The following is a 26,910-nucleotide window of genomic DNA, read 5'->3' as shown; positions in this document are numbered from 1 at the left end:
TCCACAAGAACTGTCTTTGTGAAAGGCTTCTTGAGGGGAAAGCTGTAACTCTGTGAGATGATTTCACAGAACACAAAGAAGTTTCTCAGAAAGCTTCCTTCTCTTTGTTATCGGAGGATATTTCCTTTGGCCCTATAGTCTTCAAAGGGATCCGATATATCTGTTCTCAGATTCCACAGAAATAAGGCTATCAAAGAGATCCACGAAAGAGAGATGTAACTCTGTGAGTGGAAGCCACACATCACAGAGCAGTTTCTCAGAAAGCTTCTTTCCAGATTTCATCTGAGGATATTTCCTTTTTCACCATAGCCTTCTATGGGCTTCCAAATATCACTTTGCCAATTCCACAAGAAGTGACTTAGCGAAAGTCTTCTTGAGCGGATAGCTGTAACTCTGTGAGATGATTTCACAGAACACAAAGATGTTTCTCAGAAAGCTTCTTTCTCTTTGTTATCGGAGGATATTTCCTTTGGCCCTCTAGTCTTCAAAGAGATCCGAAATATCTGTTCTCAGATTCCACAGAAATAAGGCTAGCAAAGAGATCCACGAAACAGAGATGTAACTCTGTGAGTGGAAGTCACACATCACAGAGCAGTTTCTCAGAAAGCTTCTTTCCAGATTTCATCTGCGGATATTTCCTTTTTCACCATAGTCTTCTATGGGCTCCAAATATCACTTTGCCAATTCCACAAGAACGGTCTTAGCGAAAGGCTTCTTGAGGGGAAAGCTGTAACTCTGTGAGATGATTTCACAGAACACAAAGAAGTTTCTCAGAAAGCTTCTTTCTCTTTGTTATCGGAGGATATTTCCTTTGGCCCTATAGTCTTCAAAGGGATCCGAAATATCTGTTCTCAGATTCCACAGAAATAAGGCTAGCAAAGAGATCCACGAAATACACATGTAACTCTGTGAGATGAATGAACAGAACACTAAGCAGTTTCTCAGAAAGCTTCTTTCCAGATTTCATCTGAGGGTATTTCCTTTTTCACCATAGCCCTCTATGGGCTTCCAAATATCACTTTGCCAATTCCACAGGAACTGTCTTAGCAAAAGGTTTCTTGAGGGGAAAGCTGTAACTCTGTGAGATGATTTCACAGAACGCAAAGAAGTTCCTCAGAAAGCTTCCTTCTCTTTGTTATCGGAGGATATTTCCTTTGGCCCTATGGACTTCAAAGGGATCCGAAATATCTGTTCTCAGATTCCACAGAAATAAGGCTAGCAAAGAGATCCACGAAATACTGATATAACTCTGTGAGTGGAAGTCACACATCACAGAGCAGTTTCTCAGAAAGCTTCTTTCCAGATTTCATCTGAGGATATTTCCTTTTTCACCATAGCCCTCTATGGGCTTCCAAATATCACTTTGCCAATTCCACAAGTACTGTCTTAGCGAAAGGCTTCTTGAGGGGAAAGCTGTAACTCTGTGACATGATTTCACAGAACACAAAGAAGTTTCTCAGAAAGCATCTTTGTCTTTGTTATCGGAGGATATTTCCTTTGGCCATATTGTCTTCAAAGGGATCCGAAATATCTGCTCTCAGATTCCACAGAAATAAGGCTAGCAAAGAGATCCACGAAACAGAGATGTAACTCTGTGAGTGGATGTCACACATCACAGAGCAGTTTCTCAGAAAGCTTCTTTCCAGATTTCATCTGAGGATATTTCCTTTTTCACCGTAGCCTTCTATGGGCTTCCAAATATCACTTTGCCAATTCCACAAGAACTGTCTTAGCGAAAGGCTTCTTGAGGGGAAAGCTGTAACTCTGTGAGATGATTTCACAGAACACAAAGAAGTTTCTCAGAAAGCTTCCTTCTCTTTGTTATCGGAGGATATTTCCTTTGGCCCTATAGTCTTCAAAGGGATCCGAAATATCTGTTCTCAGATTCCACAGAAATAAGGCTAGCAAAGAGATCCACGAAACAGAGATGTAACTCTGTGAGTGGAAGTCACATATCACAGAGCAGTTTCTCAGAAAGCTTCTTTCCAGATTTCATCTGAGGATATTTCCTTTTTCACCATAGCCCTCTATGGGCTTCCAAATATCACTTTTCCAATTCCACAAGAACTGTCTTTGCGAAAGGCTTCTTGAGGGGAAAGCTGTAACTCTGTGAGATGATTTCACAGAACACAAAGAAGTTTCTCAGAAAGCTTCCTTCTCTTTGTTATCGGAGGATATTTCCTTTGGCCCTATAGTCTTCAAAGGGATCCGAAATATCTGTTCTCAGATTCCACAGAAATAAGGCTAGCAAAGAGATCCACGAATTACAGATGTAACTCTGTGAGTGGAAGTCACACATCACGGAGCAGTTTCTCAGAAAGCTTCTTTCCAGATTTCATCTGAGGATATTTCCTTTTTCACCATAGCCCTCTATGGGCTTCCAAATATCACTTTGCCAATTCCACAAGAACTGTCTTAGCGAAAGGCTTCTTGAGGGGAAAGCTGTAACTCTGTGAGATGATTTCACAGAACACAAAGAAGTTTCTCAGAAAGCTTCCTTCTCTTTGTTATCGGAGGATATTTCCTTTGGCCCTATAGTCTTCAAAGGGATCCGAAATATCTGTTCTCAGATTTCACAGAAATAAGGCTAGCAAAGAGATCCACGAAATACAGATGTAACTCTGTGAGTGGAAGTCACACATCATAGAGCAGTTTCTCAGAAAGTTTCTTTCCACATTTCATCTGAGGATATTTCCTTTTTCACCATAGCCCTCTATGGGCTTCCAAATATCACTTTGCCAATTCCACAAGAACTGTCTTTGTGAAAGGCTTCTTGAGGGGAAAGCTGTAACTCTGTGAGATGATTTCACAGAACACAAAGAAGTTTCTCAGAAAGCTTCCTTCTCTTTGTTATCGGAGGATATTTCCTTTGGCCCTATAGTCTTCAAAGGGATCCGAAATATCTGTTCTCAGATTCCACAGAAATAAGGCTATCAAAGAGATCCACGAAAGAGAGATGTAACTCTGTGAGTGGAAGCCACACATCACAGAGCAGTTTCTCAGAAAGCTTCTTTCCAGATTTCATCTGAGGATATTTCCTTTTTCACCATAGCCTTCTATGGGCTTCCAAATATCACTTTGCCAATTCCACAAGAAGTGACTTAGCGAAAGTCTTCTTGAGCGGATAGCTGTAACTCTGTGAGATGATTTCACAGAACACAAAGATGTTTCTCAGAAAGCTTCTTTCTCTTTGTTATCGGAGGATATTTCCTTTGGCCCTCTAGTCTTCAAAGAGATCCGAAATATCTGTTCTCAGATTCCACAGAAATAAGGCTAGCAAAGAGATCCACGAAACAGAGATGTAACTCTGTGAGTGGAAGTCACACATCACAGAGCAGTTTCTCAGAAAGCTTCTTTCCAGATTTCATCTGCGGATATTTCCTTTTTCACCATAGTCTTCTATGGGCTCCAAATATCACTTTGCCAATTCCACAAGAACGGTCTTAGCGAAAGGCTTCTTGAGGGGAAAGCTGTAACTCTGTGAGATGATTTCACAGAACACAAAGAAGTTTCTCAGAAAGCTTCTTTCTCTTTGTTATCGGAGGATATTTCCTTTGGCCCTATAGTCTTCAAAGGGATCCGAAATATCTGTTCTCAGATTCCACAGAAATAAGGCTAGCAAAGAGATCCACGAAATACACATGTAACTCCGTGAGATGAATGAACAGAACACTAAGCAGTTTCTCAGAAAGCTTCTTTCCAGATTTCATCTGAGGATATTTCCTTTTTCACCATAGCCCTCTATGGGCTTCCAAATATCACTTTGCCAATTCCACAGGAACTGTCTTAGCGAAAGGCTTCTTGAGGGGAAAGCTGTAACTCTGTGAGATGATTTCACAGAACGCAAAGAAGTTTCTCAGAAAGCTTCCTTCTCTTTGTTATCGGAGGATATTTCCTTTGGCCCTATAGACTTCAAAGGGATCCGAAATATCTGTTCTCAGATTCCACAGAAATAAGGCTAGCAAAGAGATCCACGAAATACTGATATAACTCTGTGAGTGGAAGTCACACATCACAGAGCAGTTTCTCAGAAAGCTTCTTTCCAGATTTCATCTGAGGATATTTCCTTTTTCACCATAGCCCTCTATGGGCTTCCAAATATCACTTTGCCAATTCCACAAGTACTGTCTTAGCGAAAGGCTTCTTGAGGGGAAAGCTGTAACTCTGTGAGATGATTTCACAGAACACAAAGAAGTTTCTCAGAAAGCATCTTTGTCTTTGTTATCGGAGGATATTTCCTTTGGCCCTATTGTCTTCAAAGGGATCCGAAATATCTGTTCTCAGATTCCACAGAAATAAGGCTAGCAAAGAGATCCACGAAACAGAGATGTAACTCTGTGAGTGGATGTCACACATCACAGAGCAGTTTCTCAGAAAGCTTCTTTCCAGATTTCATCTGAGGATATTTCCTTTTTCACCGTAGCCTTCTATGGGCTTCCAAATATCACTTTGCCAATTCCACAAGAACTGTCTTAGCGAAAGGCTTCTTGAGGGGAAAGCTGTAACTCTGTGAGATGATTTCACAGAACACAAAGAAGTTTCTCAGAAAGCTTCCTTCTCTTTGTTATCGGAGGATATTTCCTTTGGCCCTATAGTCTTCAAAGGGATCCGAAATATCTGTTCTCAGATTCCACAGAAATAAGGCTAGCAAAGAGATCCACGAAACAGAGATGTAACTCTGTGAGTGGAAGTCACATATCACAGAGCAGTTTCTCAGAAAGCTTCTTTCCAGATTTCATCTGAGGATATTTCCTTTTTCACCATAGCCCTCTATGGGCTTCCAAATATCACTTTGCCAATTCCACAAGAACTGTCTTTGCGAAAGGCTTCTTGAGGGGAAAGCTGTAACTCTGTGAGATGATTTCACAGAACACAAAGAAGTTTCTCAGAAAGCTTCCTTCTCTTTGTTATCGGAGGATATTTCCTTTGGCCCTATAGTCTTCAAAGGGATCCGAAATATCTGTTCTCAGATTCCACAGAAATAAGGCTAGCAAAGAGATCCACGAAATACACATGTAACTCTGTGAGATGAATGAACAGAACACTAAGCAGTTTCTCAGAAAGCTTCTTTCCAGATTTCATCTGAGGATATTTCCTTTTTCACCATAGCCCTCTATGGGCTTCCAAATATCACTTTGCCAATTCCACAAGAACTGTCTTAGCGAAAGGCTTCTTGAGGGGAAAGCTGTAACTCTGTGAGATGATTTCACAGAACACAAAGAAGTTTCTCAGAAAGCTTCCTTCTCTTTGTTATCGGAGGATATTTCCTTTGGCCCTATAGTCTTCAAAGGGATCCGAAATATCTGTTCTCAGATTCCACAGAAATAAGGCTAGCAAAGAGATCCACGAAACAGAGATGTAACTCTGTGAGTGGAAGTCACACATCACAGAGCAATTTCTCAGAAAGCTTCTTTCCAGATTTCATCTGAGGATATTTCCTTTTTCACCATAGCCCTCTTTGGGCTTCCAAATATCACTTTGCCAATTCCACAAGAACTGTCTTAAAGAAAGGCTTCTTGAGGGGAAAGGTGTAACTCTGTGAGATGATTTCACGGAACACAAAGAAGTTTCTCAGAAAGCTTCTTTCTCTTTGTTATCGGAGGATAGTTCCTTTAGCCTTATAGCCTTCAAAGGGATCCGAAATATCTGTTCTCAGATTCCACAGAAATAAGGCTAGCAAAGAGATCCACGAAATACAGATGTAACTCTGTGAGTGGAAGTCACACATCACAGAGCAGTTTCTCAGAAAGCTTCTTTCCAGATTTCCTCTGAGAATATTTCCTTTTTCACCATAGCCCTCTATGGGCTTCCAAATATCACTTTGCCAATTCCACAAGAACTGTCTTAGCGAAAGGCGTCTTGAGGGGAAAGCTGTAACTCTGTGAGATGATTTCACAGAACACAAAGAAGTTTCTCAGAAAGCTTCCTTCTCTTTGTTAGCGGAGGATATTTCCTTTGGCCCTATAGTCTTCAAAGGGATCTGAAATATCTGTTCTCAGATTCCACAGAAATAAGGCTAGCAAAGATATCCACGAAATACAGATGTAACTCTGTGAGATGAATGAACAGAACACTAAGCAGTTTCTCAGAAAGCTTCTTTCCAGATTTCATCAGAGGATATTTCCTTTTTCACCATAGCCCTCTATGGGCTTCCAAATATCACTTTGCCAATTCCACAAGAACTGTCTTAGCCAAAGGCTTCTTGAGGGGAAAGCTGTAACTCTGTGAGATGATTTTACAGAACACAAAGAAGTTTCTCAGAAAGCTTCCTTCTCTTTGTTATCGGAGGATATTCCCTTTGGCCGTAGAGACTTCAAAGGGATCTGAAATATCTGTTCTCAGATTCCACAGAAATAAGGCTAGCAAAGAGATCCACGAAACAGAGATGTAACTCTGTGAGTGGAAGTCACACATCACGGAGCAGTTTCTCAGAAAGCTTCTTTCCAGATTTCATCTGAGGATATTTCCTTTTTCACCATAGCCCTCTATGGGCTTCCAAATATCACTTTGCCAATTCCACAAGAACTGTCTCAGCGAAAGGCTTCTTGAGGGGAAAGCTGTAACTCTGTGAGATGATTTCACAGAACACAAAGAAGTTTCTCAGAAAGCTTCCTTCTCTTTGTTATCGGAGTATGTTTCCTTTGGCCCTACAGTCTTCAAAGGGATCCGAAATATCTGTTCTCAGATTCCACAGAAATAAGGCTAGCAAAGAGATCCACGAAATAGAGATGTAACTCTGTGAGTGGAAGTCACACATCACAGAGCAGTTTCTCAGAAGGCTTCTTTCCAGATTTCATCTGAGGATATTTCCTTTTTCACCATAGCCCTCTATGGGCTTCCAAATATACTTTGCCAATTCCACAAGAACTGTCACAGCGAAAGGCTTCTTGAGGGGAAAGCTGTAACACTGTGAGATGATTTCACAGAACACAAAGAAGTTTCTCAGAAAGCTTCTTTCTCTTTGTTATCGGAGGATATTTCCTTTGGCCCTATAGTCTTCAAAGGGATCCGAAATATCTGTTCTCAGATTCCACAAAAATAAGGCTAGGAAAGATATCCACGAAATACAGATGTAACTCTGTGAGTGGAAGTCACACATCACAGAACAGTTTCTCAGAAAGCTTCTTTCCAGATTTCATCTGAGGATATTTCCTTTTTCACCATAGCCCTCTATGGGCTTCCAAATATCACTTTGCCATTCCACAAGAACTGTCTTAGCGAAAGGCTTCTTGAGGGGAAAGCTGTAACTCTGTGAGATGATTTCACAGAACACAAAGAAGTTTCTCAGAAAGCTTCTTTCTCTTTGTTATCGGAGGATATTTCCTTTGGCCCTATAGTCTTCAAATTCATCCGAAATATCTGTTCTCAGATTACACAGAAATAAGGCTAGCAAAGAGATCCACGAAATACAGATGTAACTCTGTGAGTGGAAGTCACACGTCACAGAGCAGTTTCTCAGAAAGCTTCTTTCCAGAATTCATCTGAGGATATTTCCTTTTTCAACATAGCCCTCTATGGGCTGCCAAATATCACTTTGCCAATTCCACAAGAACTGCCTTAGCGAAACGCTTCTTGAGGGGAAAGCTGTAACTCTGTGAGATGATTTCACAGAACACAAAGAAGTTTCTCAGAAAGCTTCCTTCTCTTTGTTATCGGAGGATATTTACTTTGTCCCTATAGTCTTCAAAGGGATCCTAAATATCTGTTCTCAGATTCCACAGAAATAAGGCTAGCAAAGAGATCCACGAAATACAGATGTAAGTCTGTGAGATGAATGAATAGAACACTTAGCAGTTTCTCAGAAAGCTTCTTTCCAGATTTCATCTGAGGATATTTCCTTTTTCACCATAGACCTCTATGGTCTGCCAAATATCACTTTGCGAATTCCACAAGAACTGTCTTAGCGAAAGGCTTCTTGAGGGGAAAGCTGTAACTCTGTGAGATGATTTCACAGAACACAAAGAGTTTTCTCAGAAATCTTCCTTCTCTTTGTTATCGGAGAATATTTCCTTTGGCCCTATAGTCTTCAAATGGATCCGACATATCTGTTCTCAGATTCCACAGAAATAAGTCTAGCAAAGAGATCCACGAAATACAGATGTAACTCTGTGAGGGGAAGTCACACATCAGAGTAGTTTCTCAGAAAGCTTCTTTCCAGATTTCATCTGAGGATATTTCCTTTTTCACCATAGCCCTCTATGGGCTTCCAAATATCACTTTGCCAATTCCACAAGAACTGTCTTAGCGAAAGGCTTCTTGAGGGGAAAGCTGTAACTCTGTGAGATGATTTCACAGAACACAAAGAAGTTTCTCAGAAAGCTTCTTTCTCTTTGTTATCGGAAGATATTTCCTTTGGCCCTATAGTCTTCAAAGGGATCCGAAATATCTGTTCTCAGATTCCACAGAAATAAGGCTAGCAAAGAGATCCACGAAATACAGATGTAACTCTGTGAGTGGAAGTCACACATCCCATAGCAGTTTCTCAGAAAGTTTCTTTCCAGATTTCATCTGAGGATATTTCCTTTTTCACCATAGCCCTCTATGGGCTTCCAAATATCACATTGCCATCTCCACAAGAACTGTCTTAGCGAAAGGCTTCTTGAGGGGAAAGCTGTAACTCTGTGAGATGATTTCACAGAACACAAAGAAGTTTCTCAGAAAGCTTCTTTCTCTTTGTTATCGGAGGATATTTCCTTTGGCCCTATAGTCTTCAAATGGATCCGAAATATCTGTTCTCAGTTTCCACAGAAATAAGGCTAGCAAAGAGATCCACGAAATACAGATGTAACTCTGTGAGTGGAAGTCACACATCACAGAGCAGTTTCTCAGAAAGCTTCTTTACAGATTTCATCTGAGGATATTTCCTTTTTCACCATAGCCCTCTATGGGCTTCCAAATATCACTTTGCCAATTCCACAAGAACTGACTTAGTGAAAGGCTTCTTGAGGGGAAAGCTGTAACTCTGTGAGGTGATTTCACAGAACACAAAGAAGTTTCTCAGAAAGCTTCCTTCTCTTTGTTATCGGAGGATATTTCCTTTGGCCCTATAGTCTTCAAAGGGATCCGAAATATCTGTTCTCAGATTCCACAGAAATAAGGCTAGCAAAGAGATCCACGAAATACAGATGTAACTCTGTGAGATGAATGAACAGAACACTAAGAAGTTTCTCAGAAAGCTTCTTTCCAGATTTCATCTGAGGATATTTCCTTTTTCACCATAGCCCTCTATGGGCTTCCAAATATCACTTTGCCAACTCCACAAGAACTGTCTTAGCTAAAGGCTTCTTGAGGGGAAAGCTGTAACTCTGTGAGATGATTTCATAGAACACAAAGAAGTTTCTCAGAAAGCTTCTTTCTCTTTGTTATCGGAGGATATTTCCTTTGGACCTATAGTCTTCAAAGGGATCCGAAATATCTGTTCTCAGATTCCACAGAAATAAGGCTAGCAAAGAGATCCACGAAATACAGATGTAACTCTGTGAGGGGAAGTCACACATCAGAGTAGTTTCTCAGAAAGCTTCTTTCCAGATTTCATCTGAGGATATTTCCTTTTTCACCATAGCCCTCTATGGGCTTCCAAATATCACTTTGCCAATTCCACAAGAACTGTCTTAGCGAAAGGCTTCTTGAGGGGAAAGCTGTAACTCTGTGAGATGATTTCACAGAACACAAAGAAGTTTCTCAGAAAGCTTCCTTCTCTTTGTTATCGGAGTATGTTTCCTTTGGCCCTATAGTCTTCAAAGGGATCCGAAATATCTGTTCTCAGATTCCACAGAAATAAGGCTAGCAAAGAGATCCACGAAATAGAGATGTAACTCTGTGAGTGGAAGTCACACATCACAGAGCAGTTTCTCAGAAGGCTTCTTTCCAGATTTCATCTGAGGATATTTCCTTTTTCACCATAGCCCTCTATGGGCTTCCAAATATACTTTGCCAATTCCACAAGAACTGTCACAGCGAAAGGCTTCTTGAGGGGAAAGCTGTAACACTGTGAGATGATTTCACAGAACACAAAGAAGTTTCTCAGAAAGCTTCTTTCTCTTTGTTATCGGAGGATATTTCCTTTGGCCCTATAGTCTTCAAAGGGATCCGAAATATCTGTTCTCAGATTCCACAAAAATAAGGCTAGGAAAGATATCCACGAAATACAGATGTAACTCTGTGAGTGGAAGTCACACATCACAGAATAGTTTCTCAGAAAGCTTCTTTCCAGATTTCATCTGAGGATATTTCGTTTTTCACCATAGCCCTCTATGGGCTTCCAAATATCACTTTGCCATTCCACAAGAACTGTCTTAGCGAAAGGCTTCTTGAGGGGAAAGCTGTAACTCTGTGAAATGATTTCACAGAACACAAAGAAGTTTCTCAGAAAGCTTCTTTCTCTTTGTTATCGGAGGATATTTCCTTTGGCCCTAGAGTCTTCAAAGGGATCCGAAATATCTGTTCTCAGATTCCACAGAAATAAGGCTAGCAAAGAGATCCACGAAATACAGATGTAACTCTGTGAGACGAATGAACAGAACACTAAGCAGTTTCTCTGAAAGCTTCTTTCCAGATTTCATCTGAGGATATTTCCTTTTTCACCATAGCCCTCTATGGGCTTCCAAATATCACTTTGCCAATTCCACAAGAACTGTCTTAGCGAAAGGCGTCTTGAGGGGAAAGCTGTAACTCTATTAGATGATTTCACAGAACACAAAGAAGTTTCTCAGAAAGCTTCCTTCTCTTTGTTATCGGAGGATATTTCCTTTGGCCCTATAGTCTTCAAAGGGATCCGAAATATCTGTTATCAGATTCCACAGAAATAAGGCTCGCAAAGAGATCCACGAAATACACATGTAACTCTGTGAAATGAATGAACAGAACACTAAGCAGTTTCTCAGAAAGCTTCTTTCCAGATTTCATCTGAGGATATTTCCTTTTTCACCTTAGCCCTCTATGGGCCGCCAAATATCACTTTGCCAATTCCACAAGAACTGTCTTAGCGAAAGGCTTCTTGAGGGGAAAGCTGTAATTCTGTGAGATGATTTCACAGAACACAAAGAAGTTTCTCAGAAAGCTTCCTTCTCTTTGTTTTCGGAGGATATTTCCTTTGGCCCTATAGTCTTCAAAGGGATCCGAAATATCTGTTCTCAGATTCCACAGAAATAAGGCTAGCAAAGAGATCCACGAAATACAGATGTAACTCTGTGAGTGGAAGTCACACATCACAGAGCAGTTTCTCAGAAAGCTTCTTTCCAGAATTCATCTGAGGATATTTCCTTTTTCAACATAGCCCTCTATGGGCTGCCAAATATCACTTTGCCAATTCCACAAGAACTGTCTTAGCGAAAGGCTTCTTGAGGGGAAAGCTGTAACTCTGTGAGATGATTTCACAGAACACAAAGAAGTTTCTCAGAAAGCTTCCTTCTCTTTGTTATCGGAGGATATTTCCTTTGTCCCTATAGTCTTCAAAGGGATCCTAAATATCTGTTCTCAGATTCCACAGAAATAGGGCTATCAAAGAGATCCACGAAATACAGATGTAACTCTGTGAGACGAATGAACATAACACTAAGAAGTTTCTCAGAAAGCTTCTTTCCAGATTTCATCTGAGGATATTTCCTTTTTCACCATAGCCCTCTATGGGCTTCCAAATATCACTTTGCCAATTCCACAAGAACTGTCTTAGCGAAAGGCGTCTTGAGGGGAAACTGTAACTCTATTAGATGATTTCACAGAACACAAAGAAGTTTCTCAGAAAGCTTCCTTCTCTTTGTTATCGGAGGATATTTCCTTTGGCCCTATAGTCTTCAAAGGGATCCGAAGTATCTGTTCTCAGATTCCACAGAAATAAGCCTCGCAAAGAGATCAACGAAATACAGATGTAACTCTGTGAGATGAATGAACAGAACACTAAGCAGTTTCTCAGAAAGCTTCTTTCCAGATTTCATCTGAGGATATTTCCTTTTTCACCATAGCCCTCTATGGGCTGCCAAATATCACTTTGCCAATTCCACAAGAACTGTCTTAGCGAAAGGCTTCTTGAGGGGAAAGCTGTAACTCTGTGAGATGATTTCACAGAACACAAAGAAGTTTCTCAGAAAGCTTCCTTCTCTTTGTTATCGGAGGATATTTCCTTTGGCCCTATAGTCTTCAAAGGCATCCGAAATATCTGTTCTCAGATTCCACAGAAATAAGGCTAGCAAAGAGATCCACGAAATACAGATGTAACTCTGTTAGTGGAAGTCACACATCACAGAGCAGTTTCTCAGAAAGCTTCTTTCCACAATTCATCTGAGGATATTTCCTTTTTCAACATAGCCCTCTATGGGCTGACAAATATCACTTTGCCAATTCCACAAGAACTGTCTTAGCGAAAGGCTTCTTGAGGGGAAAGCTGTAACTCTGTGAGATGATTTCACAGAACACAAAGAAGTTTCTCAGAAAGCTTCCTTCTCTTTGTTATCGGAGGATATTTCCTTTGTCCCTATAGTCTTCAAAGGGATCCGAAATATCTGTTCTCAGATTCCACAGAAATAAGGCTAGCAAAGATATCCACGAAATACAGATGTAACTCTGTGAGATGAATGAACAGAACACTAAGAAGTTTCTCAGAAAGCTTCTTTCCAGATTTCATCTGAGGATATTTCCTTTTTCACCATAGCCCTCTATGGGCTTCCAAATATCACTTTGCCAACTCCACAAGAACTGTCTTAGCGAAAGGCTTCTTGAGGGGAAAGCTGTAACTCTGTGAGATGGTTTCACAGAACACAAAGAAGTTTCTCAGAAAGCTTCTTTCTCTTTGTTATCGGAGGATATTTCCTTTGGACCTATAGTCTTCAAAGGGATCCGAAATATCTGTTCTCAGATTCCACAGAAATAAGGCTAGCAAAGAGATCCACGAAATACAGATGTAACTCTGTGAGGGGAAGTCACACATCAGAGTAGTTTCTCAGAAGGCTTCTTTCCAGATTTCATCTGAGGATATTTCCTTTTTCACCATAGCCCTCTATGGGCTTCCAAATATCACTTTGCCAATTCCACAAGAACTGTCTTAGCGAAAGGCTTCTTGAGGGGAAAGCTGTAACTCTGTGAGATGATTTCACAGAACACAAAGAAGTTTCTCAGAAAGCTTCCTTCTCTTTGTTATCGGAGTATGTTTCCTTTGGCCCTATAGTCTTCAAAGGGATCCGAAATATCTGTTCTCAGATTCCACAGAAATAAGGCTAGCAAAGAGATCCACGAAATAGAGATGTAACTCTGTGAGTGGAAGTCACACATCACAGAGCAGTTTCTCAGAAGGCTTCTTTCCAGATTTCATCTGAGGATATTTCCTTTTTCACCATAGCCCTCTATGGGCTTCCAAATATACTTTGCCAATTCCACAAGAACTGTCACAGCGAAAGGCTTCTTGAGGGGAAAGCTGTAACACTGTGAGATGATTTCACAGAACACAAAGAAGTTTCTCAGAAAGCTTCTTTCTCTTTGTTATCGGAGGATATTTCCTTTGGCCCTATAGTCTTCAAAGGGATCCGAAATATCTGTTCTCAGATTCCACAAAAATAAGGCTAGGAAAGATATCCACGAAATACAGATGTAACTCTGTGAGTGGAAGTCACACATCACAGAACAGTTTCTCAGAAAGCTTCTTTCCAGATTTCATCTGAGGATATTTCCTTTTTCACCATAGCCCTCTATGGGCTTCCAAATATCACTTTGCCATTCCACAAGAACTGTCTTAGCGAAAGGCTTCTTGAGGGGAAAGCTGTAACTCTGTGAAATGATTTCACAGAACACAAAGAAGTTTCTCAGAAAGCTTCTTTCTCTTTGTTATCGGAGGATATTTCCTTTGGCCCTATAGTCTTCAAAGGGATCCGAAATATCTGTTCTCAGATTCCACAGAAATAAGGCTAGCAAAGAGATCCACGAAATACAGATGTAACTCTGTGAGACGAATGAACAGAACACTAAGCAGTTTCTCTGAAAGCTTCTTTCCAGATTTCATCTGAGGATATTTCCTTTTTCACCATAGCCCTCTATGGGCCGCCAAATATCACTTTGCCAATTCCACAAGAACTGTCTTAGCGAAAGGCTTCTTGAGGGGAAAGCTGTAACTCTGTGAGATGATTTCACAGAACACAAAGAAGTTTCTCAGAAAGCTTCCTTCTCTTTGTTTTCGGAGGATATTTCCTTTGGCCCTATAGTCTTCAAAGGGATCCGAAATATCTGTTCTCAGATTCCACAGAATTAAGACTAGCAAACAGATCCAAGAAATACAGATGTAACTCTGTGAGTGGAAGTCACACATCTCAGAGCAGTTTTCAGAAAGCTTCTTTCCAGATTTCATCTGAGGATATTTCCTTTTTCACCATAGCCCTCTCTGGGCTTCCAAATATCACTTTGCCAATTCCACAAGAACTGTCTTAGCGAAAGGCTTCTAAAGGGGAAAGCTGTAACTCTGTGAGATGATTTCACTGAACACAAAGAAGTTTCTCAGAAAGCTTCTTTCTCTTTGTTATCGGAGGATATTTCCTTTGGCCCTATAGTCTTCAAAAGGATCCGAAATATCTGTTCTCAGATTCCACAGAAATAAGGCTAGCAAAGAGATCCACGAAATACAGATGTAACTCTGTGAGATGAATGAACAGAACACTAAGCAGTTTCTCAGAAAGCTTCTTTCCAGATTTCATCTGAGGATATTTCCTTTTTCACCATAGCCCTCTATGGGCTGCCAAATATCACTTTGCCAATTCCACAAGAACTGTCTTAGCGAAAGGCTTCTTGAGGGGAAAGCTGTAACTCTGTGAGATGATTTCACAGAACACAAAGAAGTTTCTCAGAAAGCTTCCTTCTCTTTGTTATCGGAGTATATTTCCTTTGTCCCTATAGTCTTCAAAGGCATCCGAAATATCTGTTCTCAGATTCCACAGAAATAAGGCTAGCAAAGAGATCCACGAAATACAGATGTAACTCTGTGATTGGAAGTCACACATCACAGAGCAGTTTCTCAGAAAGCTTCTTTCCAGAATTCATCTGAGGATATTTCCTTTTTCAACATAGCCCTCTATGGGCTGCCAAATATCACTTTGCCAATTCCACAAGAACTGTCTTAGCGAAAGGCTTCTTGAGGGGAAAGCTGTAACTCTGTGAGATGATTTCACAGAACACAAAGAAGTTTCTCAGAAAGCTTCCTTCTCTTTGTTATCGGAGGATATTTCCTTTGTCCCTATAGTCTTCAAAGGGATCCTAAATATCTGTTCTCAGATTCCACAGAAATAGGGCTATCAAAGAGATCCACGAAATACAGATGTAACTCTGTGAGACGAATGAACATAACACTAAGAAGTTTCTCAGAAAGCTTCTTTCCAGATTTCATCTGAGGATATTTCCTTTTTCACCATAGCCCTCTATGGGCTTCCAAATATCACTTTGCCAATTCCACAAGAACTGTCTTAGCGAAAGGCGTCTTGAGGGGAAACTGTAACTCTATTAGATGATTTCACAGAACACAAAGAAGTTTCTCAGAAAGCTTCCTTCTCTTTGTTATCGGAGGATATTTCCTTTGGCCCTATAGTCTTCAAAGGGATCCGAAATATCTGTTCTCAGATTCCACAGAAATAAGGCTCGCAAAGAGATCAACGAAATACAGATGTAACTCTGTGAGATGAATGAACAGAACACTAAGCAGTTTCTCAGAAAGCTTCTTTCCAGATTTCATCTGAGGATATTTCCTTTTTCACCATAGCCCTCTATGGGCTGCCAAATATCACTTTGCCAATTCCACAAGAACTGTCTTAGCGAAAGGCTTCTTGAGGGGAAAGCTGTAACTCTGTGAGATGATTTCACAGAACACAAAGAAGTTTCTCAGAAAGCTTCCTTCTCTTTGTTATCGGAGGATATTTCCTTTGGCCCTATAGTCTTCAAAGGCATCCGAAATATCTGTTCTCAGATTCCACAGAAATAAGGCTAGCAAAGAGATCCACGAAATACAGATGTAACTCTGTGAGTGGAAGTCACACATCACAGAGCAGTTTCTCAGAAAGCTTCTTTCCACAATTCATCTGAGGATATTTCCTTTTTCAACATAGCCCTCTATGGGCTGCCAAATATCACTTTGCCAATTCCACAAGAACTGTCTTAGCGAAAGGCTTCTTGAGGGGAAAGCTGTAACTCTGTGAGATGATTTCACAGAACACAAAGAAGTTTCTCAGAAAGCTTCCTTCTCTTTGTTATCGGAGGATATTTCCTTTGTCCCTATAGTCTTCAAAGGGATCCTAAATATCTGTTCTCAGATTCCTCAGAAATAAGGCTATCAAAGAGATCCACGAAATACAGATGTAACTCTGTGAGATGAATGAACAGAACACTAAGAAGTTTCTCAGAAAGCTTCTTTCCAGATTTCATCGGAGGATATTTCCTTTTTCACCATAGCCCTCTATGGGCTTCCAAATATCACTTTGCCAATTCCACAAGAACTGTCTTAGCGAAAGGCTTATTGAGGGGAAAGCTGTAACTCTGTGAGATGATTTCACAGAACACAAAGAAGTTTCTCAGAAAGCTTCCTTCTCTTTGTTATCGGAGTATATTTCCTTTGGCCCTATAGTCTTCAAAGGGATCCGAAATATCTGTTCTCAGATTCCACAGAAATAAGGCTAGCAAAGAGATCCACGAAATACAGATGTAACTTTGTGAGACGAATGAACAGAACACTAAGCAGTTTCTCAGAAAGCTTCTTTCCAGATTTCATCTGAGGATATTTCCTTTTTCACCATAGCCTTCTATGGGCTTCCAAATATCACTTTGCCAATTCCACAAGAACTGTCTTAGCGAAAGGCTTCTTGAGGGGAAAGCTGTAACTCTGTGAGATGATTTCCCAGAACACAAAGATGTTTCTCAGAAAGCTTCTTTCTCTTTGTTATCGGAGGATATTTCCTTTGGCCCTATAGTCTTCAAAGGGATCCGAAATATCTGTTCTCAGATTCCACAGAAATAAAGGTAGCAAAGAGATCCCGAAACACAGATGTAACTCTGTGAGTGGAAGTCACACATCATAGAGCAGTTTCTCAGAAAGCTTCTTTCCAGATTTCATCTGAGGATATTTCCTTTTTCACCATAGCCCTCTATGGGCTTTCAAATATCACTTTGCCAATTCCACAAGAACTGTCTTAGCGAAAGGCTTCTTGAGGGGAAAGCTGTAACTCTGTGAGATGATTTCACAGAACACAAAGAAGTTTCTCAGAAAGCTTCTTTCTCTTTGTTATCGGAAGATTTTTCCTTTGGCCCTATAGTCTTCAAAGGGATCCGAAATATCTGTTCTCAGATTCCACAGAAATAAGGCTAGAAAAGAGATCCACGAAATACAGATGTAACTCTGTGAGGGGAAGTCACACATCCCATAGCAGTTTCTCAGAAAGTTTCTTTCCAGATTTCATCTGAGGATATTTCCTTTTTCACCATAGCCCTCTATGGGCTTCCAAATATCACATTGCCATCTCCACAAGAACTGTCTTAGCGAAAGGCTTCTTGAGGGGAAAGCTGTAACTCTGTGAGATTATTTCACAGAACACAAAGAAGTATCTCAGAAAGCTTCTTTCTCTTTGTTATCGGAGGATATTTCCTTTGGCCCTATAGTCTTCAAAGGGATCCGAAATATCTGTTCTCAGATTCCACAGAAATAAGGCTAGCAAAGAGATCCACGAAATACAGATGTAACTCTGTGAGTGGAAGTCACACATCACAGAGCAGTTTCTCAGAAAGCTTCTTTCCAGATTTCATCTGAGGATATTTCCTTTTTCACAATAGCCCTCTATGGGCTTCCAAATATCACTTTGCCAATTCCACAAGAACTGTCTTAAAGAAAGGTTTCCTGAGGGGAAAGCTGTAATTCTGTGAGATGATTTCACAGAACACAAAGAAGTTTCTCAGAAAGTTTCTTTCTCTTTGTTATCGGAGGATATTGCCTTTGGCCCTATAGTCTTCAAAGGGATCCGAAATATCTGTTCTCAGATTCCACAGAAATAAGGCTAGCAAAGAGATCCACGAAATACAGATGTAACTCTGTGAGATGAATGAACAGAACACTAAGCAGTTTCTCAGAAAGCTTCTTTCCAGATTTCATCTGAGGATATTTCCTTTTTCACCATAGCCCTCTATGGGATTCCAAATATCACTTTGCCAATTCCACAAGAACTGTCTTAGCGAAAGGCTTCTTGAGGGGAAAGCTGTAACTCTGTGCGATGATTTCACAGAACACAAAGAAGTTTCTCAGAAAGCTTGCTTCTCTTTCTTATCGGAGGATATTTCCCTTGGCCCTATAGTCTTCAAAGGGATCCGAAATATCTGTTCTCAGATTCCACAGAAATAAGGCTAGCAAAGAGATCCACGAAATACAGATGTAACTCTGTGAGACGAATGAACAGAACACTAAGCAGTTTCTCAGAAAGCTTCTTTCCAGATTTCATCTGAGGATATTTCCTTTTTCACCATAGCCTTCTATGGGCTTCCAAATATCACTTTGCCAATTCCACAAGAACTGTCTTAGCGAAAGGCTTCTTGAGGGGAAAGCTGTAACTCTGTGAGACGATTTCCCAGAACACAAAGAAGTTTCTCAGAAAGCATCTTTCTTTTTGTTATCGGAGGATATTTCCTTTGGCCCTATAGTCTTCAAAGGGATCCGAAATATCTGTTCTCAGATTCCACAGAAATAAGGCTAGCAAAGAGATCCACGAAATACACATGTAACTCTGTGAGATGAATGAACAGAACACTAAGCAGTTTCTCAGAAAGCTTCTTTCCAGATTTCATCTGAGGATATTTCCTTTTTCACCTTAGCCCTCTATGGGCTGCCAAATATCACTTTGCCAATTCCACAAGAACTGTCTTAGCGAAAGGCTTCTTGAGGGGAAAGCTGTAACTCTGTGAGATGATTTCACAGAACACAATGAAGTTTCTCAGAAAGCTTCCTTCTATTTGTTGTCGGAGGATATTTCCTTTGGCCCTATAGTCTTCAAAGGGATCCGAAATATCTGTTCTCAGATTCCACAGAAATAAGACTAGCAAACAGATCCAAGAAATACAGATGTAACTCTGTGAGTGGAAGTCACACATCTCAGAGCAGTTTCTCAGAAAGCTTCTTTCCAGATTTCATCTGAGGATATTTCCTTTTTCACCCTAGCCCTCTATGGGCTTCCAAATATCACTTTGCCAATTCCACAAGAACTGTCTTATCGAAAGGCTTCTAGAGGGGAAAGCTGTAACTCTGTGAGATGATTTCACTGAACACAAAGAAGTTTCTCAGAAAGCTTCTTTCTCTTTGTTATCGGAGGATATTTCCTTTGGCCCTATATTCTTCAAAAGGATCCGAAATATCTGTTCTCAGATTCCACAGAAATAAGGCAAGCAAAGAGATCCACGAAATACAGATGTAACTGTGTGAGATGAATGAACAGAACACTAAGCAGTTTCTCAGAAAGCTTCTTTCCAGATTTCATCTGAGGATATTTCCTTTTTCACCATAGCCCTCTATGGGCTGCCAAATATCACTTTGCCAATTCCACAAGAACTGTCTTAGCGAAAGGCTTCTTGAGGGGAAAGCTGTAACTCTGTGAGATGATTTCACAGAACACAAAGAAGTTTCTCAGAAAGCTTCCTTCTCTTTGTTATCGGAGGATATTTCCTTTGGCCCTATAGTCTTCAAAGGCATCCGAAATATCTGTTCTCAGATTCCACAGAAATAAGGCTAGCAAAGAGATCCACGAAATACACATGTAACTCTGTGAGTGGAAGTCACACATCACAGAGCAGTTTCTCAGAAAGCTTCTTTCCAGAATTCATCTGAGGATATTTCCTTTTTCAACATAGCCCTCTATGGGCTGCCAAATATCACTTTTCCAATTCCACAAGAACTGTCTTAGCGAAAGGCTTCTTGAGGGGAAAGCTGTACTCTGTGAGATGATTTCACAGAACACAAAGAAGTTTCTCAGAAATCTTCCTTCTCTTTGTTATCGGAGGATATTTCCTTTGGCCCTATAGTCTTCAAATGGATCCGACATATCTGTTCTCAGATTCCACAGAAATAAGGCTAGAAAAGAGATCCACGTAATACAGATGTAACTCTGTGAGTGGAAGTCACACATCACAGAGCAGTTTCTCAGAAAGCTTCTTTCCAGATTTCATCTGAGGATATTTCCTTTTTCACCATAGCCCTCTATGGGCTTCCAAATATCACTTTGCCAATTCCACAAGAACTGTCTTAGTGAAAGGCTTCTTGAGGGGAAAGCTGTAACTCTGTGAGATGATTTCACAGAACACAAAGAAGTTTCTCAGAAAGCTTCCTTCTCTTTGTTATCGGAGGATATTTCCTTTGGCCCTATAGTCTTCAAAGGGATCCGAAATATCTGTTCTCAGATTCCACAGAAATAAGGCTAGCAAAGAGATCCACGAAATACAGATGTAACTCTGTGAGATGAATGAACAGAACACTAAGAAGTTTCTCAGAAAGCTTCTTTCCAGATTTCATCTGAGGATATTTCCTTTTTCACCATAGCCCTCTATGGGCTTCCAAATATCACTTTGCCAACTCCACAAGAACTGTCTTAGCGAAAGGCTTCTTGAGGGGAAAGCTGTAACTCTGTGAGATGATTTCACAGAACACAAAGAAGTTTCTCAGAAAGCTTCTTTCTCTTTGTTATCGGAGGATATTTCCTTTGGACCTATAGTCTTCAAAGGGATCCGAAATATCTGTTCTCAGATTCCACAGAAATAAGGCTAGCAAAGAGATCCACGAAATACGGATGTAACTCTGTGAGGGGAAGTCACACATCAGAGTAGTTTCTCAGAAAGCTTCTTTCCAGATTTCATCTGAGGATATTTCCTTTTTCACCATAGCCCTCTATGGGCTTCCAAATATCACTTTGCCAATTCCACAAGAACTGTCTTAGCGAAAGGCTTCTTGAGGGGAAAGCTGTAACTCTGCGAGATGATTTCACAGAACACAAAGAAGTTTCTCAGAAAGCTTCCTTCTCTTTGTTATCGGAGTATGTTTCATTTGGCCCTACAGTCTTCAAAGGGATCCGAAATATCTGTTCTCAGATTCCACAGAAATAAGGCTAGCAAAGAGATCCACGAAATAGAGATGTAACTCTGTGAGTGGAAGTCACACATCACAGAGCAGTTTCTCAGAAGGCTTCTTTCCAGATTTCATCTGAGGATATTTCCTTTTTCACCATAGCCCTCTCTGGGCTTCCAAATATACTTTGCCAATTCCACAAGAACTGTCACAGCGAAAGGCTTCTTGAGGGGAAAGCTGTAACACTGTGAGATGATTTCACAGAACACAAAGAAGTTTCTCAGAAAGCTTCTTTCTCTTTGTTATCGGAGGATATTTCCTTTGGCCCTATAGTCTTCAAAGGGATCCGAAATATCTGTTCTCAGATTCCACAAAAATAAGGCTAGGAAAGATATCCACGAAATACAGATGTAACTCTGTGAGTGGAAGTCACACATCACAGAACAGTTTCTCAGAAAGCTTCTTTCCAGATTTCATCTGAGGATATTTCCTTTTTCACCATAGCCCTCTATGGGCTTCCAAATATCACTTTGCCATTCCACAAGAACTGTCTTAGCGAAAGGCTTCTTGAGGGGAAAGCTGTAACTCTGTGAGATGATTTCACAGAACACAAAGAAGTTTCTCAGAAAGCTTCTTTCTCTTTGTTATCGGAGGATATTTCCTTTGGCCCTATAGTCTTCAAATTCATGCGAAATATCTGTTCTCAGATTCCACAGAAATAAGGCTAGCAAAGAGATCCACGAAATACAGATGTAACTCTGTGAGTGGAAGTCACACGTCACAGAGCAGTTTCTCAGAAAGCTTCTTTCCAGAATTCATCTGAGGATATTTCCTTTTTCAACATAGCCCTCTATGGGCTGCCAAATATCACTTTGCCAATTCCACAAGAACTGTCTTAGCGAAACGCTTCTTGAGGGGAAAGCTGTAACTCTGTGAGATGATTTCACAGAACACAAAGAAGTTTCTCAGAAAGCTTCCTTCTCTTTGTTATCGGAGGATATTTCCTTTGTCCCTATAGTCTTCAAAGGGATCCTAAATATCTGTTCTCAGATTCCACAGAAATAAGGCTAGCAAAGAGATCCACGAAATACAGATGTAAGTCTGTGAGATGAATGAATAGAACATTTAGCAGTTTCTCAGAAAGCTTCTTTCCAGATTTCATCTGAGGATATTTCCTTTTTCACCATAGACCTCTATGGTCTGCCAAATATCACTTTGCGAATTCCACAAGAACTGTCTTAGCGAAAGGCTTCTTGAGGGGAAAGCTGTAACTCTGTGAGATGATTTCAGAGAACACAAAGAGTTTTCTCAGAAATCTTCCTTCTCTTTGTTATCGGAGAATATTTCCTTTGGCCCTATAGTCTTCAAATGGATCCGACATATCTGTTCTCAGATTCCACAGAAATAAGGCTAGCAAAGAGATCCACGAAATACAGATGTAACTCTGTGAGGGGAAGTCACACATCAGAGTAGTTTCTCAGAAAGCTTCTTTCCAGATTTCATCTGAGGATATTTCCTTTTTCACCATAGCCCTCTATGGGCTTCCAAATATCACTTTGCCAATTCCACAAGAACTGTCTTAGCGAAAGGCTTCTTGAGGGGAAAGCTGTAACTCTGTGAGATGATTTCACAGAACACAAAGAAGTTTCTCAGAAAGCTTCCTTCTCTTTGTTATCGGAGGATGTTTCCTTTGGCCCTATAGTCTTCAAAGGGATCCGAAATATCTGTTCTCAGATTCCACAGAAATAAGGCTAGCAAAGAGATCCACGAAATACAGATGTAACTCTGTGAGTGGAAGTCACACATCACAGAGCAGTTTCTCAGAAGGCTTCTTTCCAGATTTCATCTGAGGATATTTCCTTTTTCACCATAGCCCTCTATGGGCTTCCAAATATACTTTGCCAATTCCACAAGAACTGTCACAGCGAAAGGCTTCTTGAGGGGAAAGCTGTAACACTGTGAGATGATTTCACAGAACACAAAGAAGTTTCTCAGAAAGCTTCCTTCTCTTTGTTATCGGAGGATATTTCCTTTGGCCCTATAGTCTTCACAGGGATCCGAAATATCTGTTCTCAGATTCCACAGAAATAAGGCTAGCAAAGAGATCCACGAAATACAGATGTAACTCTGTGAGATGAATGAAAAGAACACTAAGCAGTTTCTCAGAAAGCTTCTTTCCAGATTTCATCTGAGGATATTTCCTTTTTCACCATAGCCTTCTATGGGCTTCCAAATATCACTTTGCCAATTCCACAAGAACTGTCTTAGCGAAAGGCTTCTAGAGTGGAAAGCTGTAACTCTGTGAGATGATTTCCCAGAACACAAAGAAGTTTCTCAGAAAGCCTCTTTCTCTTTGTTATCGGAGGATATTTCCTTTGGCCCTATAGTCTTCAAAGGGATCCGAAATATCTGTTCTCAGATTCCACAGAAATAAAGCTAGCAAAGTGATCCCGAAACACAGATGTAACTCTGTGAGTGGAAGTCACACATCATAGAGCAGTTTCTCAGAAAGCTTCTTTCCAGATTTCATCTGAGGATATTTCCTTTTTCACCATAGCCCTCTATGGGCTTCCAAATATCACTTTGCCAATTCCACAAGAACTGTCATAGCGAAAGGCTTCTTGAGGGGAAAGCTGTAACTCTGTGAGATGATTTCACAGAACACAAAGAAGTTTCTCAGAAAGCTTCTTTCTCTTTGTTATCGGAAGATATTTCCTTTGGCCCTATAGTCTTCAAAGGGATCCGAAATATCTGTTCTCAGATTCCACAGAAATAAGGCTAGCAAAGAGATCCACGAAATACAGATGTAACTCTGTGAGTGGAAGTCACACATCCCATAGCAGTTTCTCAGAAAGTTTCTTTCCAGATTTCATCTGAGGATATTTCCTTTTTCACCATAGCCCTCTATGGGCTTCCAAATATCACATTGCCATCTCCACAAGAACTGTCTTAGCGAAAGGCTTCTTGAGGGGAAAGCTGTAACTCTGTGAGATGATTTCACAGAACACAAAGAAGTTTCTCAGAAAGCTTCTTTCTCTTTGTTATCGGAGGATATTTCCTTTGGCCCTATAGTCTTCAAAGGGATCCGAAATATCTGTTCTCAGTTTCCACAGAAATAAGGCTGGCAAAGAGATCCACGAAATACAGATGTAACTCTGTGAGTGGAAGTCACACATCACAGAGCAGTTTCTCAGAAAGCTTCTTTCCAGATTTCATCTGAGGATATTTCCTTTTTCACAATAGCCCTCTATGGGCTTCCAAATATCACTTTGCCAATTCCACAAGAACTGTCTTAAAGAAAGGTTTCTTGACGGAAAGCTGTAATTCTGTGAGATGATTTCACAGAACACAAAGAAGTTTCTCAGAAAGTTTCTTTCTCTTTGTTATCGGAGGATATTGCCTTTGGCCCTATAGTCTTCAAAGGGATCCGAAATATCTGTTCTCAGATTCCACAGAAAAAAGGCTAGCAAAGAGATCCACGAAATACAGATGTAACTCTGTGAGATGAATGAACAGAACACTAAGCATTTTCTCAGAAAGCTTCTTTCCAGATTTCATCTGAGGATATTTCCTTTTTCACCATAGCCCTCTATGGGATTCCAAATATCACATTGCCAATTCCACAAGAACTGTCTTAGCGAAAGGCTTCTTGAGGGGAAAGCTGTAACTCTGTGCGATGATTTCACAGAACACAAAGAAGTTTCTCAGAAAGCTTCCTTCTCTTTCTTATCGGAGGATATTTACTTTGGCCCTATAGTCTTCAAAGGGATCCGAAATATCTGTTCTCAGATTCCACAGAAATAAGGCTAGCAAAGAGATCCACGAAATACAGATGTAACTGTGTGAGACGAATGAACAGAACACTAAGCAGTTTCTCAGAAAGCTTCTTTCCAGATTTCATCTGAGGATATTTCCTTTTTCACCATAGCCTTCTATGGGCTTCCAAATATCACTTTGCCAATTCCACAAGAACTGTCTTAGCGAAAGGCTTCTTGAGGGGAAAGCTGTAACTCTGTGAGATGATTTCCCAGAACACAAAGAAGTTTCTCAGAAAGCATCTTTCTCTTTGTTATCGGAGGATATTTCCTTTGGCCCTATAGTCTTCAAAGGGATCCGAAATATCTGTTCTCAGATTCCACAGAAATAAGGCTAGCAAAGAGATCCCGAAACACAGATGTATCTCTGTGAGTGGAAGTCACACATCATAGAGCAGTTTCTCAGAAAGCTTCTTTCCAGATTTCATATGAGGATATTTCCTTTTTCACCATAGCCCTCTATGGGCTTCCAAATATCACTTTGCCAATTCCACAAGAACTGTCTTAGCGAAAGGCTTCTTGAGGAGAAAGCTGTAACTCTGTGAGATGATTTCACAGAACACAAAGAAGTTTCTCAGAAAGCTTCTTTCTCTTTGTTATCGGAGGATATTTCCTTTGGCCCTATAGTCTTCAAAGGGATCCGAAATATCTGTTCTCAGATTCCACAGAAATAAGGCTAGCAAAGAGATCCACGAAATACAGATGTAACTCTGTGAGACGAATGAACAGAACACTAAGCAGTTTCTCAGAAAGCTTCTTTCCAGATTTCATCTGAGGATATTTCCTTTTTCACCCTAGCCCTCTATGGGCTTCCAAATATCACTTTGCCAATTCCACAAGAACTGTCTTAGCGAAAGGCGTCTTGAGGGGAAAGCTGTAACTCTATTAGATGATTTCACAGAACACAAAGAAGTTTCTCAGAAAGCTTCCTTCCCTTTCTTATCGGAGGATATTTCCTTTGGCCCTATACTCTTCAAAGGGATCCGAATTATCTGTTCTCAGATTCCACAGAAATAAGGCTCGCAAAGAGATCCACGAAATACACATGTAACTCTGTGAGATGAATGAACAGAACACTAAGCAGTTTCTCAGAAAGCTTCTTTCCAGATTTCATCTGAGGATATTTCCTTTTTCACCATAGCCCTCTATGGGCTTCCAAATATACTTTGCCAATTCCACAGGAACTGTCACAGCGAAAGGCTTCTTGAGGGGAAAGCTGTAACACTGTGAGATGATTTCACAGAACACAAAGAAGTTTCTCAGAAAGCTTCTTTCTCTTTGTTATCGGAGGATATTTCCTTTGGCCCTATAGTCTTCAAAGGGATCCGAAATATCTGTTCTCAGATTCCACAGAAATAAGGCTAGGAAAGAGATCCACGAAATACAGATGTAACTCTGTGAGTGGAAGTCACACATCACAGAGCAGTTTCTCAGAAAGCTTCTTTCCAGATTTCATCTGAGGATATTTCCTTTTTCACCATAGCCCTCTATGGGCTTCCAAATATCACTTTGCCATTCCACAAGAACTGTCTTAGCGAAAGGCTTCTTGAGGGGAAAGCTGTAACTCTGTGAGATGATTTCACAGAACACAAAGAAGTTTCTCAGAAAGCTTCTTTCTCTTTGTTATCGGAGGATATTTCCTTTGGCCCTATAGTCTTCAAATTCATCCGAAATATCTGTTCTCAGATTCCACAGAAATAAGGCTAGCAAAGAGATCCACGAAATACAGATGTAACTCTGTGAGTGGAAGTCACACATCACAGAGCAGTTTCTCAGAAAGCTTCTTTCCAGAATTCATCTGAGGATATTTCCTTTTTCAACATAGCCCTGTATGGGCTGCCAAATACCACTTTGCCAATTCCACAAGAACTGTCTTAGCGAAACGCTTCTTGAGGGGAAAGCTGTAACTCTGTGAGATGATTTCACAGAACACAAAGAAGATTCTCAGAAAGCTTCCTTCTCTTTGTTATCGGAGGATATTTCCTTTGGCCCTATAGTCTTCAAAGGGATCCTAAATATCTGTTCTCAGATTCCACAGAAATAAGG

This window comes from Macaca nemestrina, chromosome 8 (genome assembly GCF_043159975.1).
Source record: "Macaca nemestrina isolate mMacNem1 chromosome 8, mMacNem.hap1, whole genome shotgun sequence".
Taxonomy (NCBI): domain Eukaryota; kingdom Metazoa; phylum Chordata; class Mammalia; order Primates; family Cercopithecidae; genus Macaca; species Macaca nemestrina.
This window is presented reverse-complemented; position numbering follows the sequence as displayed.